Raw genomic sequence first — 19,511 nt, 5'->3', positions numbered from 1 at the left:
AATCAATCTTCTTCGAGCTCCATTAGTTGTGCGAGCCATTCTTCCAAGGCCTTGCAATCTGCCATATCCATCAAAGCTATTATGCACAAGCTTATAGGCACAATGTATTCCATTAGCATCACAACTTTGACCACATATACTAATCTGAACGATGTTTACCCTGTCATATTTTTACAAGTAGTCCTATAATATCATAGTATTGCTGGTACGCGTACATCCCAGTCATTCCACTGCGCATTACATATCTTCATCAACGCATTCTCCAAAATCTTGTTAAAAGCTTGAACAATTCCATTTGCCTATGGGTGATATGGTGTACTCTTTTGATGGTAGACCTAGAACTCCTCAGTCAACATGTTGATCGTTTCATTCAGAAAGTGCATACCCCAGTCACTCATCAACACTTTCAGGCATCCAAATCTTGTTAAGACATAATCAAACAATAATTTTGTTGTCGTGGCCCTTGTATAATCCTTTACAGGTTGTGTTTCTGCCAATATGGTTAGATATTTCGTCGCAGTGATAATATAGTGAGCGCCCATTTTCATTCCAGGGGACTGAATTGGCCCACCAAAATCAATCGCCCACTTCTCAAATGCCTGTAGAGACACTTGAGGATGTAGTGGAAAATCATCCCTTCATGATGGTCTGCCAGTTCTTTGACATGAATCACACACGTTATAGTATGCTTTGGAATCCATGTGCAATGTTGGCCACCATATACCTGCACACAAAATATTCTGCGCAGTTTCTTTGCCTACATAATGGCCTCCCGCAGCTCCCCCATGAGCTTCAACGAGAAAGCTATCACACTCAAAGTCCAGCACATATCTTCGCAATATTTCATTTGCACCCATTTTATACAAATGTTCCGCAATGACTAAAAATTCGACTACGTGCACTACTAATTCCTTCTTCTTTTGACTTGTATATCCTTATGGCGCCATCCTCGTGGCTAAGAAGTGAATAATGTCTGCAAAATGGTCATTCGTTACGCACACTGCAAATAGTTGCGCATCTAGAAACCCTTCCTCCAAATTACTAGGTTCTTCTCCTATTTCAATTCGCGACAGATGGTCAAGTCTCGCATTTAACCTTCCCGGCTTCACAATGACTTCAAAGTCATACTCCTGAAATAATAATAGCCATCTACAAATCTTTCCCCCCAACACAGGCTTGTTGACCAAGTATTTTAAGGCAGAATGATCTGTATACATCTTGAAATTCTCTCCTAACAAATAAAGCCTGAATTTTTGCAGCACATAGACCATGGTTAGCCCTTCGCCCTTAGTCGTTGAATAATTTTTCTCGGCCTTCGATAACTTCCTACTTTTGAAGGCTATAGGATGGTCCATTTCACCTTCACCGACGTGTGTTAGCACTGCACCTAGCGCAATGCAAGAAGCATCCACATGTACGTGAAATTCTTTTTTCCAATCAAGGAATACCAAGATTGCTGCATTGACCATCTTCTCTTTCAACACAGCTAAGTTGCACTCACATTCTTCGTCCCAACAGAATTTCGTATCCTTCTTTAGCAGTTTCTCCATGGGTGCGGTAATTTGAGCATAGGCTTTAATAAATTTTCTATAGTATCCCGTATGTCCCAGTGTCACGTGCATCTACTTGACATTCCTAGGGGCCTCCAAGTTCACAATTATCGCAATCTTTGCAGGGTCCATCATCAATCCTTGTTTGCACACAACATGACACAGCAAGATCCCAAAAGGAACACATAATATGCATTTTTTCAAATTCAGCGCGATCTGGTATCTGCGACATGTATCCAACATCAAGTACAAACTTACTACATGGCACTTCTCTAATCCAAACACTGTCCAGTCATCCAAAAACTTATGAATGAACTCCTTGAACACTGTTATGACTACACGGGAAAATATCTCTGGCACATTCTTTAGTCCAAATCGCATCACAGTGTATTGAAAGCATCCCCACTCTGTCACGAAGGTCGTTTTACTTCTATCCTCTAGCGTGATCTTGATTTGATGATACCCTGAAAATCCATCAATAAAGGAATAGGCCTCCTGCCCTCCCACATTGTCTAACACTTTGTCTGTAAATAGCGTTGGAAATGGATTGTGAATACATGCATCATTAAGCTTCCACAAATCTACGCAAATCCTTATTTCACCTTTTTGTTTCTTCTCTTGGACCACCATTGAGCTCACCCAATTGGATTCTTCAACAGGTTCTATTATGCCTTCCTCCAGCATCTTATCCAACTCTTGGTGAACCTTTACCTTATACTTAGGATTAAGGTGATAAGGCCTCTGTTTAACAGGCTTCATGTCTGGTTTCAATGTGATCTTCATAACGCCCAAATCGTCGATTATGCCCTTTAGATCTAAAAACTTAGTAGGAAAGAGATCCTGGTATTCACGAAGTAATTCAACAACTTTATCCACTGTAGTGTCATCCCAATAATCTCCAATTTTTGCGAACTTTGGTTCTTCTTCAGTGCCAATGTTTACTTGCTTTGTCTTCAAAGGTGCGGAGATGTCTGGGTTTTCTATTTGTGGGCCTTCGACTTCACGATGTCCTTCTACCTCTGGAATATTGATGTTCCTTGGGTCTTCTTCTTCCTCTTTAGTGGTCACATTATAGCACTCCAATGTGTGGTGCAGTTGGGTGCTCCAGTCTAGTTGGGTCCATTCCATAGGTTCCTTTGGTGTCCTGAAGATAATCGCCTTAATCTCTTGCAGCACTTCATCGATTCTTGCAAATCCATCTTCAAAACTGAAATTCAACAAGAATCCTTCCTTCAATACATCCCACTCCACAGTTTCATTCTGGAGCTCACTTTCTAGATACCAATTCATGGGAATTGTACCCAAGGTATGACAAAATATGTGTATCCATTCTGGTTGCGGTTCTATCCCCCATGCATTAGTCCATTTTAACAGGTGATCACGTGGATCATCCTTCCCATTAAACTTCTCATCCATTCTAGTACTAGCATGCCCAAAATATAGCTTCATCATTCTTCTATAATCTTGCCATCCAAAAAAACCATCCTTATGCGTACCCCACCATCGTGCAAGCATAGCACATAGCGCCAATTCTAATACTTGGAAGCAGTGGTCTTCAGGGACTTCGCGCTCAAATTAATCTAAAAATACATCTACATCAGTTAACCCATCATAATAAGGTAACTTTCTTACCTCTAACGAAACACAACATAGCTAATTTGTCATCATATTTCACAGCAATGTAGAAACTTCATGTAAGCGGTTCTGCCAATGCTCTAATTCCTCATCTGAATTAGAGGTGCAGGAACTCTCCTGATCCCATGAAATCTGTCCATCTACCGTCAGATTGATCCAGTCCTAATCTCGCGTTGTTATCTTGTAAATTTAATCCAGGTCATCATCACTTTCTTCATAATCGTGGACTGGTTCAGTATAGCACGCTGCTTCTACAGGATCTAGTGGCACTATAACCCAAAGTGACTTTCTTTCAAACGAAATTGGTCTTTTCTTCAAATTAATGACCCCATTCATATCAATAGCCCAGTCAATTCCCAGGAACGCGAGGTAGGGATTACTGTCATCGACAATCTCTATAACTTCAAAGTCTTCTACCGCACTCGCACCTTCAATATCCACCGTTACTCCATATAATCATCCCATGGGGATGATTTTCTTTTGATTCGCCATCCTGAGCTTAATCAGAGAAGACTGCAGCACAGGTCTCCCCATCCTTTCCCATGTCTATTTCGATAAAAAATCGCATCGAACCCTAGATCCAAGATGACCTAGTCCATCTCATAATCACCTATCTACATTGTTAGCCTCATCTCTCGCCCTGTTCATGCTTGTCAGGTGTGGGATCCCCCAAAGGAAATTTTTGGGGCTTAAAGCTCAAGTTTTGACTAAGTCCGATGTAAAGACTCCGTGATTTGTGGGCGCGGAGTGCGAAGTTGTAATTGAGTCATAGGGTTTTCCGCCCTTACTTTTGTAAATAAATGTCAGCTTGAGAGTTCTACCCATGGTCCGTGAACCATGGGATTTTATAAATAGAGCGAGGCTCTAATTGTAAAGATAAATGGAAGGAAATCGACGAGAGAATATCTAATGAGGAAGCATTGAGTCAAAAGTAAAAGTCGTGTCTTTGGGTCATAGAGTAGGAGAAGGCTCTGCAGCTGAGTGCGCAGAGGCCTAGTAGTCCGCAGCTGAGTGCGCAGACCCCTGCAGCTGAGTGTGCAGAGGCCTAGTAGTCCGCAGCTGAGTGCGCAGACCCCCGCAGTTGAGTGCACAGGGCAGGTTGAGTCTGTAACTGATTGAAGCATTAATAAAGAGAATTTTTACATTATTTATGTGTATCGTTTCCTGTTTTATGCATTGAAGTATATTGGATATGAATTTCAATTTTACTATTTATTTGTTGCGCGAACTTATATGAATATGTTGAATAAGCGAATATAAGATAAAGTATCTGTTTACGCGAAGATAACTAACTGTTATAAGAAGATAAGTAATATCCGCAGTGTAACTTGGGGAAATAGCACATATCGCTGCTCTAGCAACGTGAAAGCTCGACAACCCCTGGTTAGGGCTGCGCGAAGGTGAATATAACAAGGCACGAAGGCCTCGCAGGACAGGAAAATGTGCAAAGGTATTCATAGTTGGACTAAATCGACCCCTCAAACATCTCAAGGGTGCGGAAACTTGGTTCCAGCATCCCCCCATACTTCTTCGGGTGAGACCTCAGTTTGCGCTCCACAGATTGTTGCCGAAAGGGCCAATAGTACAAGGATTTGTTTGGCTAAATAACTCGGAACCTAGGTCAGGCCCCATCAAGCCAACAAATGGTTTTGTTGCCAGGACCAGAATCTGCATAGAGATGTCTGATTTCGTATCATTGGAATCCAACTAAGAAATAAATTGAAGGTTGGTTGGACATGAGAATTCATGAGTTTGCAGCGCAGGAGAACGCAAATTCGCGACTATCAAAGGATGAGTGGTTAGAATGCTACCTGTACACGAAGATCCACGAAATTTTCTTCACATCTTTCCCTACTGAGCTGTATGAGTGGATCGCGAAGCTAGCAGATATCCAAGGAAGGTGGAAACTCGACAATCCTATTGTGTGGACCCAAGAGTTGGTGCGCAGATTGGAAGCATCAGAGGATAAGATCACGTGCGTTGTTGACCACTGGCTCAATCGGATTATAGGAGGATTCATTATTGAGTTCGCGGTAGATACTTCAGTCATCTATAGCGAGGCAAAGAGACGCTTTCTCAAAGGACTACAAGGTAAGTACGTAAAGTCTCTAAATACATGGATTAAAATGTTATTGTGTGAAAAGAGGTTTATACAATTACCTTGATGTTCGGAGCTACGCGAAGTGGAAAAACCTACAAAAACGAAGGAGGTAAGGGACCAAAGAATAGCCCTTTGATTTCACCTTCATGAAGGGACGAGGAAGAGCTCGCGAAGGTCTCACCAAGAAGTGTGATCAATTTGATAAGGCAGAGGATTCCGCGCATACCACCCCCAACCACACCACCACCAGCTTCACCGCCTTCACCCCCATCTTCACCTGTACCACCTCTGCCACCACCGTGAGTCAATATGGCAAGCGCGATAAAGTTGCATGTGTTCAAGGGAGTAGGAAATGAAGATCTGGACCAGTTTTGGTTCGTGATAAGAGTTGTATGGGAAGCACAAGGAGTTACAGATGATAATATAAAGAAATAAATGTTGGTCAGCGCTCTGCAGGATCACGCGCTGACCTAGTATATTAAGCATTCTAATGACAATCCGAATGTGGGGATCGCAGATATCCAAATTGCGCTGAACAAAGAATTTAGCAGGCCAAAGTTAGAGGCACAGTTGATCATTGGATTGAAAGATATCACAATGCTACCAAGCGAGACTCCTTAGGAGTTGGATCAGAGACTGAAGTGCACAATTTGTGAAGCTAATATGACTTTGACAGATGGACAGCACCGCAAATGGTTTGTAGCATCACCAACACCACATTTGAGGAACACAATGTCGCAACAAAGGTTAAAAACCCAGGTAGAGGCCTTGGAGATCACGATGAGGCTGCATGAGGCCCTGATACAGGATCCTAACCTGGGAGTTCAACATATCAATGCGCAGTTGAAAAATTTATGCCTTGAGATGCGAGTCTGGAACAGGACAGGACAGCTCCCCCAAAAGTGCACGAAGAAGTATGGTGTGTAAAATGCAAGGGTCAGGGACATGACAAGGACCACTGTCCAGTGTTTGAAAATTACCTCGCGGGAGGTGGGTCGATGTCATTAAGACCGAAGGTACAAGCAGGACCTAGTGTGGTGTCTGCTTTGTGGTGCATGATTTGTCAAATAAGAGGAAAGCATGCTACGGACAACTGTCATTTGTTACATAAGTACACACGGAATTCACAACAGTTGTTCTATAACTTTTGTAGATCGGTTGGACACGATGAGTGCACCTATAGAAGCTATGAGCTGATGATGGATAGGACTCCCACCTACAGAGTTTAGGCCGAAATGCAGCCCCTTAACCAGAATGTAGGAGTGGCACAAACCAGATTTCAGGGGCACGGACGAGGCCGAGGTGGAGGAGGACCTGGAAGAGGTCGCGGACAGCTGATATGTTACAATTACGGGGGGCTAGGGCATTATGCCAGTGATTGTACAAATCCAACGCGTCCATCATGTCTATAATGTACCTTGTTTGATCTTGAGATGGAGGCTTGTCCCACACTGATAGCTAGGCTACACGACAAGGGAGCACTCCAACCTCCCCTGACTCAGAACCTGCATATGATGAGGTCTGAGCCACGCGAGGAAGATCCAAATGTGAACATTGTGCTCCAAATTGGAATTACGATAGGAGAAGATAAAGGAAAACAGCCTAAAGATAGTACTTGGGTTCGCAAGCCTCCGACGAAAGAACCAGAGTTTGATTTGGAGCGCGCTACAGAAACCTTCATGGAACCTAGGAAGAGCTTCAGTGAGGCCTCCACTTCAGGAAGCAAAGATAGATTGGAGCGGGAAATGGACCCATCTATGCTTACGACGTTCCTAGAAACATGCATGAAGCTACTGCACGATAGTAAGGCTATAAAGGGATTGCGGGAACTCATTAACAAGTGCATTGTGACAGCGCCAAGAGAACCACGCGTAGTCTGGAAGATTGGAAAGCATGCGACGAGGACAGGAAGAGAAACGAGGTTAACCGCGCAGATTGGAGAATATGAGATGGACCAAGTAATTCTAAACCTAGGGTCAGATGCAAACGTTCTATCGAAGCAGACATGGGAGCGCATGGGAAGGCCTACGCTGCAATGGTCTCCTATCCAGCTACGAATGGCGAACTAGAAAAAGATAATACCTATGGGGAGATTGCAAGGAATCACCGTGGATATTGAAGGGGCAAGCGCGCTAGAAGACTTTGAAGTGATAGAGATTGTTGATGACAATAATCCCTACCCCGCACTCTTAGGAATCGATTGGCCACTGACATGAACGGGGTGATAAATCTGAAGAAGTGAAAGATGATTTTTGAGAAGAAGTCTCTGCGCATAGTCATACCTTTGGACCCTACAGAAGGATCGCGCTACATAGATCCAGTACACGACTATGAAAGTGACGACGATTTGAACTGCATCTATAAGATAACCCCACGAGAGCAAGTCTGGGTAAATCCCACCATGGATGGATGGATCTCATGGGAGCGCAAAAGCTCCTATACATCAGATTCTGATGAGGAGATAGAGCGATGGTAGAACCAGTTGCACGAGGTGACCATGTTGAACTATAATATGATGACAAGATTGTTGCGCTACGTATCGATAGAAGTGAGGGATCTGTCTACTTATGATGGGTTAAGTGAGGTAGATGCTTTCTTGAATAGATTTGAAAGGGAGGTGTCGGAACAACAATGTTTCGAGGCTTTGAAATGGGTACTGCGTGTTATGCCCACGAGGTGGTGGGGCACGCACCAAGGAAGCTTTGAGGACTAGCGTGAATGTAGGAGAAGGATGTGCATGTGCTTTGGGAAGCCTCAGATGTGGCTAACAGATAAATACAATGTACGGGATGGTCCATGCACACATCTATCCAAGTGGGTACAGGCATATGATAAACAACCTACGCGGATGCACATGGACCTCGCGTTGGGAAATACGGTCAATAAGCATGTGTTGGGGAGGCAATTGCATGAACGGTCCCTCCAGTTGGGATGAAAGAGTGTGGAAAGAATGAGTGTGCAGAAGGATACCCTTGCAGAAGCCTTTAACAAAGTGTACGAAGCATTGAACAGGGTATATAATGCACAACGAAGTGATTGGGAACTCTGTGTACCTGTAGTATTATGGGCTTATAGGACAACGTGCAAGAAACTGATGGGACAGACACCTTTCCGGCTGGTCTATGGAGTGGAAGTCGTAATTCCAATGGAGTATATCGTGCCTAGTCTATGCATAGCAGCACTCATAGGTATGACAGACCGTGGAGCCCTGGAGGAGAGGCTCGCGCAGTTGGAGGAACTTGAAGAGGAATGGTTTTTGGCTAGATTCCATCAGCAGGTACAAAAGCAGCGCGAAAAGTCCTGGCACAATCGACATATTAAGTTGTGCACCTTCAAGGTGAATGATTTGGTGTTACTATATGATAGTAAGTTTGATAAATTCCCAGGAAAGTTCAGAATGCATTGGCTAGGACCGTATGTTATTAAGGAGGTCACAGACGGAGGCACAGTGCAGCTGGTAAAGCTAAATGGAGAACCTTTCCCAGGCAAAGTGAATGGCAGTCGATTGAAGCCATACATGGGTGGCTTGGCTATCTGACTAGCTGACAGAAGCATAGTCTTAGCGCTCCAGGTAGCTGAAAGAAAGTGCTGGACTATAAACAGACGCAGGAGAAGATACAGGGGAGCATTTCCGAGGCCGTGGCCTCCGAACAACGCGTAAGGAGATACAGCAGACAGTCGCTCAATGCACTGCCGACCTTGCAGTAGTCTGGGCAAAGTTGGGAGGTCTCCGCACGAAGATCTCCACACCGACAAAGTGACTCGATGGCGAGTCACGATGTTTGTGTTGGGGGCCTGTTGGGCATGGGATCCCCACAAGGCAATTTTTGGTGCTTAAAGCCCAAGTTTTTACTAAGTCCGATGTAAAGATTCCATGATTGTGGGCACGGAGTGTGAAGTTCTAATTGAGTAATAGGGTTGTCCGCCCTTACTTTTGTAAATATAGTGTCAGCTTGAGAGTTCCACCCATGGTCTACGAACCATGGGATTGTATAAATAGAGCGAGGCTCTAAGTGTAAAGAGAAATGGAAGGAAATCAACGAGAGAAGATCTAATGAGGAAGCATTGAGTCAAAAGTAAAAAGTTGTGTCTTTGGGTTGTAGAGTAGGATAAGGCTCTACAACTGAGTGTGCAGAGGCCTAGTAGTCCGCAACTGAGTGTGCGGACCCCTGCAGCTGAGTGCGCAAGGAAGGTTGAGTCTGTATGTTAGGCCCCTATACTACTAGTGTAACCCCTTATTGTTATTAGTATAACCCACTTATTATATTGATGTACCCATGTAGTGCCCATATTGTTACTATTGTGCCCCATAGAAGCCCACTATTGTTACTATTGTGCCCTTACATTATTATTGTTATGTCGGCTCTGATTATGTTATGACCCCTTAGACTCCTATATATAGAAAGGAGGTCTTTTCATTTGTATCATCAAAGAATTTTTCATTTATGTAATGTAAAGGAGGTTGCCCCCTCGAAGAGGCTGAATTCTAAGGCGTTGATCTATCTTTTCTATCTTTTCTTGAGCTGGTTTCATAACATTTGGTATCAGAGCTTTAGATTCTAGGGTTTCGCTGCTCCAAACAGGTCATCGTGGCATTTTTGCTATAACTTTTTTTCTGTGACGTTTCAGAAGTCGCAAAAAAAACCCATTTGAGAAGAAATCTCGCTGAACCTTGGGTCCGAATTTTAGAGCTTTTTGCATGAAATTTGCGGAGATATGATCTGAGGAAGTTGGTCTTTTTCCAGACTCCTGAATTACATTCAAAACAGGTGACTTGGGGAAAATCGTCATAACTTTATCTCTGGGGATCGGATTCAAATTTCGTAAGAAGTTATAGAAAGAGGACAGTCTGCAGTTTCTTGTAAGCATTTTTCAGATCCAAAGGTTGAACCAGTGACTTGTGACACGTCGTACAAGTTCACTCTACTGAACTAGTCTATAATCAGGTCATCTTGGGAGATTGTGCATAACCCTTTCTTGGAGAATCCAATTTGGATCAGACTGGTGGCATTGGAAAGAGGACACAGAGGGCTACTACAAGTCACAATTTCAGAACTTAAAGACCCGAAAGTACAGAGTTACAGTCGTTTCAAGGTAAAGCTCCTAAAATCAAGAAAAAGCAAGATGAGGAAGTTTGATGGCAAGGATCCGGTAAATTGGATACTTCATATGGAGCAATATTTTGATATACATGGTGTACAATTGTTACAAAAGGTATGTATTGCATCTTTGTATTTAGAACCAGATCAATTTTTATGGTACAAAGGGCTTTGTTCTCGTAAACAACTTGTTACGTGGTCAATTTTCACGGAGGAAATGATAGCACATTATGAGGATACAAAGAGCAACACCTTCTTTAGAGCAACACCACAACAATTGGAAAGAGTAAAAGGGCTTTGTGACATAGTGGAAAGCAAAATTATGGAAACCAGGAAGTGTACCCCTCACAACTATAAAGATGGAAGTGTTGTTTCTCCTAGCCTTCCACAACCTACAAGGGTTACACCACAACAATTGGAAGAAAAAAGAGAAAAAGGGCTTTGTTACAATTGTGATAGCAAATGCACTAAAGGTCATAAGTGTGCTGAGAAGAAATTATTTTACATAGAATATGAAGAGGAGAAAGAAATGGATCAAGAAACAACAAAAGAAGAAAATATACGCCAGGACCCCACCCCAGAGAAAGAAAATGAATCAGACCATATCTTGTAAAGCATTGGTAAGAATTACCACTCCTCAAACTCTCAAGATAGAAGGACATATCAAGAAGAAAAAGGTGCAAGAAGTGAAAGATCACATCGAGGAAGAAGAAATGAATCCAACCATATCTTGTAATTCATTGTTCTAAATTACCACTCCTCAAACTATCAAGATAGAAGGACATATAAAGAAGAAAAATGTTCAAGAAGTGAAAGATCACATCGAGCATCAAGAAATAAATCCGACCATATCTTGTAAAGGATTGGAAGAAATTACCACTCCTCAAACTCTAGAGATAGAAGGACATATCAAGAAGAAAAAGGTTCAAGCAGTGAAAGATCACATCGAGCATCAACAACAAGTTCTCCAACTTTTAAAGGATAACGCCACTTTGGTGCAAAATCAAACGAAACAACAGGCACTTAAAAAATGGCAACCTTACCGAATGGGAAGACTCTTCAAGGATGAGGATGTGGAAGCATTGTTTTGTGCTATTTATATTATCCAACCAGATTGGATAAACGAAGCAAGGGATGAATGGAAGAAGGACGAAGAAGTATGGCCACTTATTCAAAAGTTGCAAAAGATCCCAATTCAAACAATATTGCCAGAAATTAAAGAGGAAGGAAAAATCATATTGGAACCTGGAGCAGTCACACAAACAAGAACCCGACAACTACGAAATCGATCAATTTCAGAGTATCTCATCAAGTGGAAGAACTTACCCGTTGAATATTCCACATGGGAGGACAAGAATTTTATACAGAAGCATCAAGAACTACTCAAGCGTTGAGGACAACGCTTTTTGAAGGAGAGGGGCATGTTAGGCCCCTATACTACTAGTGTAACCCCTTATTGTTATTAGTATAACCCACTTATTATATTGATGTACCCATGTAGTGCCCATATTGTTACTATTGTGCCCTTACATTATTATTGTTATGTCGACTCTGATTATGTTATGACCCCTTAGACTCCTATATATAGAAAGGAGGTCTTTTCATTTGTATCATCAAAGAATTTTTCATTTATGTAATGTAAAGGAGGTTGCCCCCTCGAAGAGGCTAAATTCTAAGGCGTTGATCTATCTTTTCTATCTTTTCTTGAGCTGGTTTCATAACACTGTAACCGATTGAAGCATTAATAAAGAGAAGTTTTACATTATTTCTGTGTATCATTCCCTGTTTTATGCATTGAAGTATATTGGGTATGAATTGAAATTTTACTATTTATTTGTTGCGCGAACTTATATGAATATGTTGAATAAGTGAATATAAGATAAAGTATCTGTTTACGTGAAGATAACTAACTGTTATAAGAAGATAAGTAAGATCCGCAGTGTAACTTGGGGAAATAGCGCAGATCCCTGCACTAGTAGCACGAAAGCTCCACAGCCCCTAGCTAGGGCTACGCAAAGGCGAATATAACAAGCTGCAAAGGCCTCGCAAGGCAGGAAAGTGCGTGAAGTAACCTGCACGAAGGTATTCACAGTTGGACTAAATCGACCCCTCAGACATCTCAAGGGTGCGGAAACTTGGTTCCAACATCCCCCCATACTGCTTCAGGTGAGACCTCAGTCTATGCTCCACGGACTGTTGCTGAAAGGGCCAATAGTACAGGGATTTGTTTGGCTAAATAACATCGAACCTGGGTCAGGCCCCATCGAGCCAACAATACCTTATGCTTGCCAATCTTTCTAATCGCGCGGTGTTCACCAGGAGCCTTTTCTTTACTACCGGATTTATTTATTAATTATTGCAGGCCTTCCACAACCTTGTTATCACGCAGCAGCTTCATGCAGGTCTCCAAAAATGTAGTGAGTGTAGAAGGATCAACCTCTGTAGGCTCATTGATTTCTCACATCTTGTCCTTGCTTCCTAAGGTGGAGGCCTCTGCAAAGCTCTTCTTGGCTTCCAGAAATGTTTCCTTGACGCGATTCAGATAAAAGCCAGCTTCTTTCTCTAGAGCTTTGCAGACCCATCCATATTCTTCAGGTTGTTTACCTTTATCAATGAAATTTTTTATTCCACTTCTCAGCACAATATTAACACTCTGATATTCTTTGCAAGGCTCAACCCTCATCATTTGTAAGTTCTGCATAGGATGTTGAGGATGTGTTTTATTCTCTTTCATCTTATTTATTAATAACAGGCATTCTTATATAGTATGATCAAACTGTCTGCATTATTGACATGATGGGTGTGTAGGGTTCTGGCACTCTCATGTATAGTGCCCCAGTTGTCCACAGTTGTAGTAGATAATCTAACCACGACCTCTACCAAGTCCTCCTCCTCCTCGGCCTCGTCCTCAACCTCGACAACCTCCACGCACTCCTCCAGCACCTTGATCTGGAGGTCAAGTTACTTCTTGAATACAATACGTAGGGGCTCTTTCCATCATCAGCTTATAGCTTCGATAGTGGCACTCATCATGGCCCACAAATTTGCAGAAATTGTAGAACAACTGTTGAGGTGTTTGCAAAAACTTCTAAAGCAAGTGATAGTTATCTGTCGCATGTTTCCTAGTAACTTGAAAAATGGCACACCATAGCGCAGCCCTCATACTTGTCCATGCTGGGGATTTTGGCTTCAGTGGAATTTCCCCCCTGTAATATAATTCGCGAACACGGGACAATGATCCTTATCATGCCCGTGGCCCTTGCACTTCAAACACCAAACTTTTATGCACATTTTAGGCTTAATTTCCTTGTCTTTCTTCAAACTCTATAATTCTAGGTGTAGGCTTGCTAATTGTGAGTGGATCTATTGTACCCCTAGGTTTGTGTCCTGGATAGGTGATGCATGCAGCCTCATCACGATCTCCAAAGCTTCTGCCTATGTTTCTATCTTCTTTTGTGACAGAGAAATTCTCAAGTAGGGTAAAAGCGATAAATATAACAATTGTGATGCTAGCTATCTGTGATCTGCATGTTAGCCTGTCTGACCTGATAGTTCAAACTCTCATTAAATTCCCAAGGTGTCTCCTCGACCTTCATCATGATCTCTTTAAATCTAATTACTAATTGTGAGCCAGATTTAGGCTTACTAAACTCTTTGTTCAAAGCTATCTTAGTCTCTGCTAGTGTTGCAAGAGGATTATCAGTGCAATACTTAATATACTAGGTTAGCACGTGATCCTACAAAGCGGTAACCAACTGCACTTTCTTTATATTATCATTGGTGATATGTTGCATTGTCCATACATAGTTTGCAACAAACTAGAACTGCTCTGGATCTTCACTTCCTATGCCCTTGAAAATCGTCATCTTTATTGTGTTCACCATGTTGAATGGTGGTGGTGGAGGTGGAGGTGTGGGTGAAGTCATATGCGGTGGAGGTGGAGGTGGAGGTGGGCTAGATGGATGACTTGTTCTGGGAATCCCCAGAGTGATTAGCTGAATAGCGCTTTTGGGCGTAGTCTACCCCACCCCTTCGTTGTCGCTTGAAGGAGGTCTAATCAATGGACTATACTCTGGTCTGGATCCTTCATGATTTCTAAAGAATCATCCAATCCACATAGCTCTGAACATCAAGGTAATGGCATTACCTGTTTTTCACATAACATCATTTTAATCCAAGTATTCACTGATCATAAATACTTACCTCGCGGTCCTTCGAAAAATATTCGCTCCGCTTCACTATAGCTGACTAAGGTGTCAACTGCAAATTCTATAACAAATCCTCATAGAATTTGATCGACCCAATGATCGACATCCCACCCGATCTTGTATTCAAAGGCTTCTAGTCGTCGTATTAATTCTGGAGTCCACACTATAGGACTATCGAGCTTCCACCTTCCTTGATTGTCTGTCAATTTAGCTAACCACTTGTACAGTTCAATGGAAAAGGTGCATAAGAAGATCTCCTGTATATCTGTATACAAATACTTGTTCAACCAATCTTCCTTTGATAGACACAAATTCCTGTTTTCTTGCGTCGCAAACTCATGAATCTTGTGATCCAACCACTTTTCAATCTCTTTCTTAGTCGAACTGCAATGATGCGATATCACACATCTCTTACAAGCAGATCCTAGTCCCAGCAACAGAACCATTTGTTGGCTTAGGGGGGTCCTGACCTAAGTTCGGAGTTAGTTGTGCCAACCAACAAAATCCTACACTACTGGCCCTTTTGGCAGCAACCCATGTAGCGCAGGTTGTAGCCTCACCCGAAGCAGTATGGGGGGCTACAAGAACCAATTTTCTTCATCCAGAGACTAGTGTGACGTCTTCTAGCCAGTGTTGCAGGGGAGCGCCCCCCCCCCCCCCCCCCCCCCCGCTCCCGCTCCCAATCCGCGCTCCGGGCGGGAGCGACTCGGGAGCGGGTCGGGAGCGCGCTCCCTAAAAAAAATTTCGCTCCCTGCCTTTTCGGGAGCGTTTTGCCTTTTTTGCATTTTTTTTTTGGTAGTAATGTTCGAAATGCAATTTTTTTTTAAAGAAACAAATAGTTTTTGAGTGGGGCAGCTTAATGATCAAGTCTAGGCCCTAGTATTGATATGCTATTCATGGTAATGTTAAATTCTTAAAGTAAAAGTGACATTTTCTTTAAATTTCATTTTCATCCTTTTACTTAAATTTTTAACATTACCATGAAATGACTCAGGATGTTTGAGAGTGGTTTCGTCCTCATTGGATTTCATATGGAGAAAGTAGAATTTTAGATTTCATTCAAAATCCAGCAGACTTATCAGTTTTTCAGGATTTCAGGATTGGGGGATTGCAATGTTTCCATTGAATTTTGTCATGTATTAGGGTATGGAACTCGTATTTAATCAAGAGTACCATCCCTCTATGTACCTTGATGTTAGTGACATTGGTTGTCGAACTCCTCTATCATGACCCTTCTAAAAATGTGCGCATCACTCAAACAAAATCTTGACTTGACATGTTATGCTTTTTCTATCTTATGTTAATGCTTAGAGGGTGATATTAATGACAAAGATCCCTATACAAATACAAAGGTAATGACAAAGATACCTCTGGATATTAATGTTTGGAGGGTGATATTAATGACAAAGACCCTGATTTTGCAACAAGACTAAAAAATTAGACATTTCTCGTGGTGGCAAGAGGCCCAAGCATAAGAAATAGATAATAGATTTACTTCTCTTTTCTAGTTTCTAGTAGCTTTTATAACTATTGACTCTTTCATATTTATTATGATATTTTTTTAAACAATATATGACAATTTAAGTTTGAAGTTGGCAATTATAACTCATTAGTAATGAATTATGAATATGATGCTTCATGAAAGTTGAAAGTTGTTTCATTTCATTTCATTTTATAACATTTCATTTCATGTTAGATATTATTTGTTGTAATGGTTACACTTAGCTTACAAGTACAACTTTGGTGACCAATGATGATAAATGTTATATATTGAATTTTGAAAGCTTGAAACTTTAAGATTGATGAATCATGAGACTCAATATGTTGTATGTTACTATGTTACTAACTTGCGGACGTGGTTGATGAAGATTATAACTTCTAGATGATTGTTGTTATATGGTTCAATCTATGCTTTTTTATGTTTTTTATATCTAATTCATCATTCTACATGTTTTTGTTGACATATATGTATCAAAAATTAAAAAATATAAAAAATATATATATTTTTAAAAAATCGCTCCGGGATTCGCTCCCAAACCGGGAGCTTCTGAAAATGGTCGCTCCCGCTCCCGTTTTCGCTCCCGCTCCCGCTCCCAAGTAACATGGCTTCTAGCACCTTATATCTGCCCCCTCGCAGATCGATAGACTTTCAAGGCTTGTTACTGTAACTCTGTTAAAATGGTCATCAGACTTTTGCAAAGGTATATGATCAGTCCTTGCGGACATTTAACAGTCAATTTACCTACTTACGCACATCAGAAAGCAATCCTAATTAGGCGTTCATGCAAATCCACTAATTTCGTCAGAAAACATAAGAGAAATCACTAGAAAATTTATGGAAGTGTCTAAACATTCATTGCGTACATTATTAAGATTGATTCAAGATAATCGCGTAGCATTCAATCAGTATTTCATAAAACAAGTCATTTATCAGCAGCATATAACACAAATAGATATGAACATAAATACTCAATAATTCTTTGGAAAATTGTCTTTATTGATCTTCAATTCATGGATTACAGACTCAAACTTCCCTGTGCACACAATTGCAAGGGTCTGCGCACTCAACTGCAGACTCTACCTAGGCCTCTACACACTCAGCTGCGGAGCCTCCCTTTCTCTACCTAAGCACAGGAAGAAGAGCCTTCTTGTCTTAGCTTCTACTCCAGACTCTTCAATGAACCCAATCCTCTATCTTATTTCTATCTTGTTACCTTTTCCTTTTGCTAAGACTAAACTATTTATAGACATTTTCATACAATGCCATGGTCCACGGACCATGGGTGAATCTCAAAACCGAATCAAAAATTTACTTGAAATAAGGGGCTAAGCCCCTTTGACTCATATTCATCTACGTGCCCTGCATCTATAAATCGCGGAGACTTTACATCTTTTTCAAGATTCACTACAAAAAATTACTAATTAATTCCATTCTTCCCCTGGGGACCCCATCCCAACACCCTTGTCAACTAAGTCGAGTAGAGTAAGGAGAGGGGGAAAACCTTAACAAGTATGTCAGAGGTATATATAAATATCCTTCTCTGAAGGGACAACCTCTTCTGCTCTCAATAAGTAAGGATCCCTCTTCCACCTCATGAAATAAATAAATTCCTATGCACAGTTCTTTGAAAAATAAAAAAAATAAAAAAAATGAAATAAAGGGCAAAAGAATAGAAAGGCTTCCTACGCAGAGAGGTGAAGCAAGTAACTCGGCCAAGGTACTGTCCAGGCTTGCTAGTAGTAGAGAAATTCTTGTGTTCTTTAAGATACTCTGCTAGGGTACTGTCCAAGCCTGCTGGCAACGGAGAAACAATAGAAATGAAACTAAAAACTCTGACATACTCTTTTAGTTGTGCATCTATATACTCCTCATCCCCAATCGAAACAACTCATTTTTACTTGTCTTGGTATGTGTCCTATCATTGAAGAGAATGGTAGGGACTACATTTTTAACTCAATATACGTGGAGAAGCTATGATAATCAAAGAATTAAATGATACTTCCAAAAGAGTTAAAACTATTTTTCATGAGACAAGGTCCATACAGAGAGTTGGAGTTCTACCAGTGTATCGCTAGTGTTGTAGGGGAAACAACCACCCTCCAAAATTTTGCCTATGCTTCGATTTTGGAGCTTCCCTTCTTATCTAAAACAACTCATCTTGCATTGATCCAAGTATTCATGCTTTGAATGACGCTTATCTCTTCATTTTCGCTTGTGTTTTCTCACTTAGTTGATTCTTCTAAGTCACAAGTTGATCTCCCAACTTGGTCTCACAGCAATTTTGGGCTTACCTCCAGAAAATATGCAATCCTTGAGGGAAAGTAGCCTTGATGATAGGAATTACGTAGTCCTAATTGGAATTCATCCTTGAGCTCAAAAACTACGGAGTCATGGAAGGCAGTCAAGCACTGAGCCTAGAAAGTGTGCAACCCTCACTAAGCTCAGAAACTGCGCAGTGCACAATGAGCCAAAAAGTTTCCTAGTTCCCTAGAACTGCGTTGTATTTCTCAGAAGTGTGCATGGAAAGTTCCCCCCAAAAAAGAAATAAAACTAAAGGGAAAAAATCATCCCTAGGAAGTATGGATCTATTATTAGTTTCCCGAAGATGGTACATTACTATTTTTAGAAGTTTCTTCCAAGTGTCACCTTTGTCCTTAATCTCAGACATGCGCATCATAAAACCTCATTTACTTAAATATAGTTAATCAAAGCCCCTAGAACTCATTTGATAATTTGATCTTGGAGCTCTATCATTCCCAAAGAGATCAAGAAACCTTCAATGGGGTCATCGTCTCTTTTCCAGGTGATTTTTGCTTTTATCGCCTTTTGCCTCATTTTTTGTCATTTTTTGTCATTTTTTATCGTTTCACTTGAGTGAGTTCTCTTTTGCTTGTTTCTCTCATGGTTGTTGGCATTTCAACATATTAGCTTGTAGAAGTGTTGTTTCAAGTTATCCTTTCTCTTTCACATGTGTCGGATCGGTTTCTTGTTTTTGCACCGATGGTCGTTGTTGTGGTAACTCTCCTCACCAATTTGATTATCTTCCAGTTCATTCAGATTTCACACTTGATCTATTAAGATTCACTCACACTTAGTCAAATATACACTTAAGTTTACACCATCATTTAGATTTGCTCTTTTTTCACACTTCCCTAGGGCATATCTACACTTTCCTCAATTGATTTTACCTTGCCCAGTTGGGCACTGCGCAATCCTAAGGTTCAAGCCACAAGCTTGGCCTCTGGAACTATGTAATGTGAAGTATAGATTGGATCCAACTACGCACTGCGCAATTCCAGGGGTCATCATGTCACCTTGGCCACTGAGACTATGCAATGTGCAGTCTCTCCCAGTCTCTTCCTAGGTTGGGATTGCGTATTGCGTAGTCCCAAGCCTCAAGTTTCATCCTTGTCTGCT

The sequence above is a fragment of the Pinus tabuliformis genome, chromosome 8 (assembly GCF_031772625.1).
Source record: "Pinus tabuliformis cultivar Carrire ecotype Pingquan chromosome 8, CPIR1, whole genome shotgun sequence".
NCBI lineage: Eukaryota > Viridiplantae > Streptophyta > Pinopsida > Pinales > Pinaceae > Pinus > Pinus tabuliformis.
Note: the sequence above shows the minus strand (reverse complement) of the source record.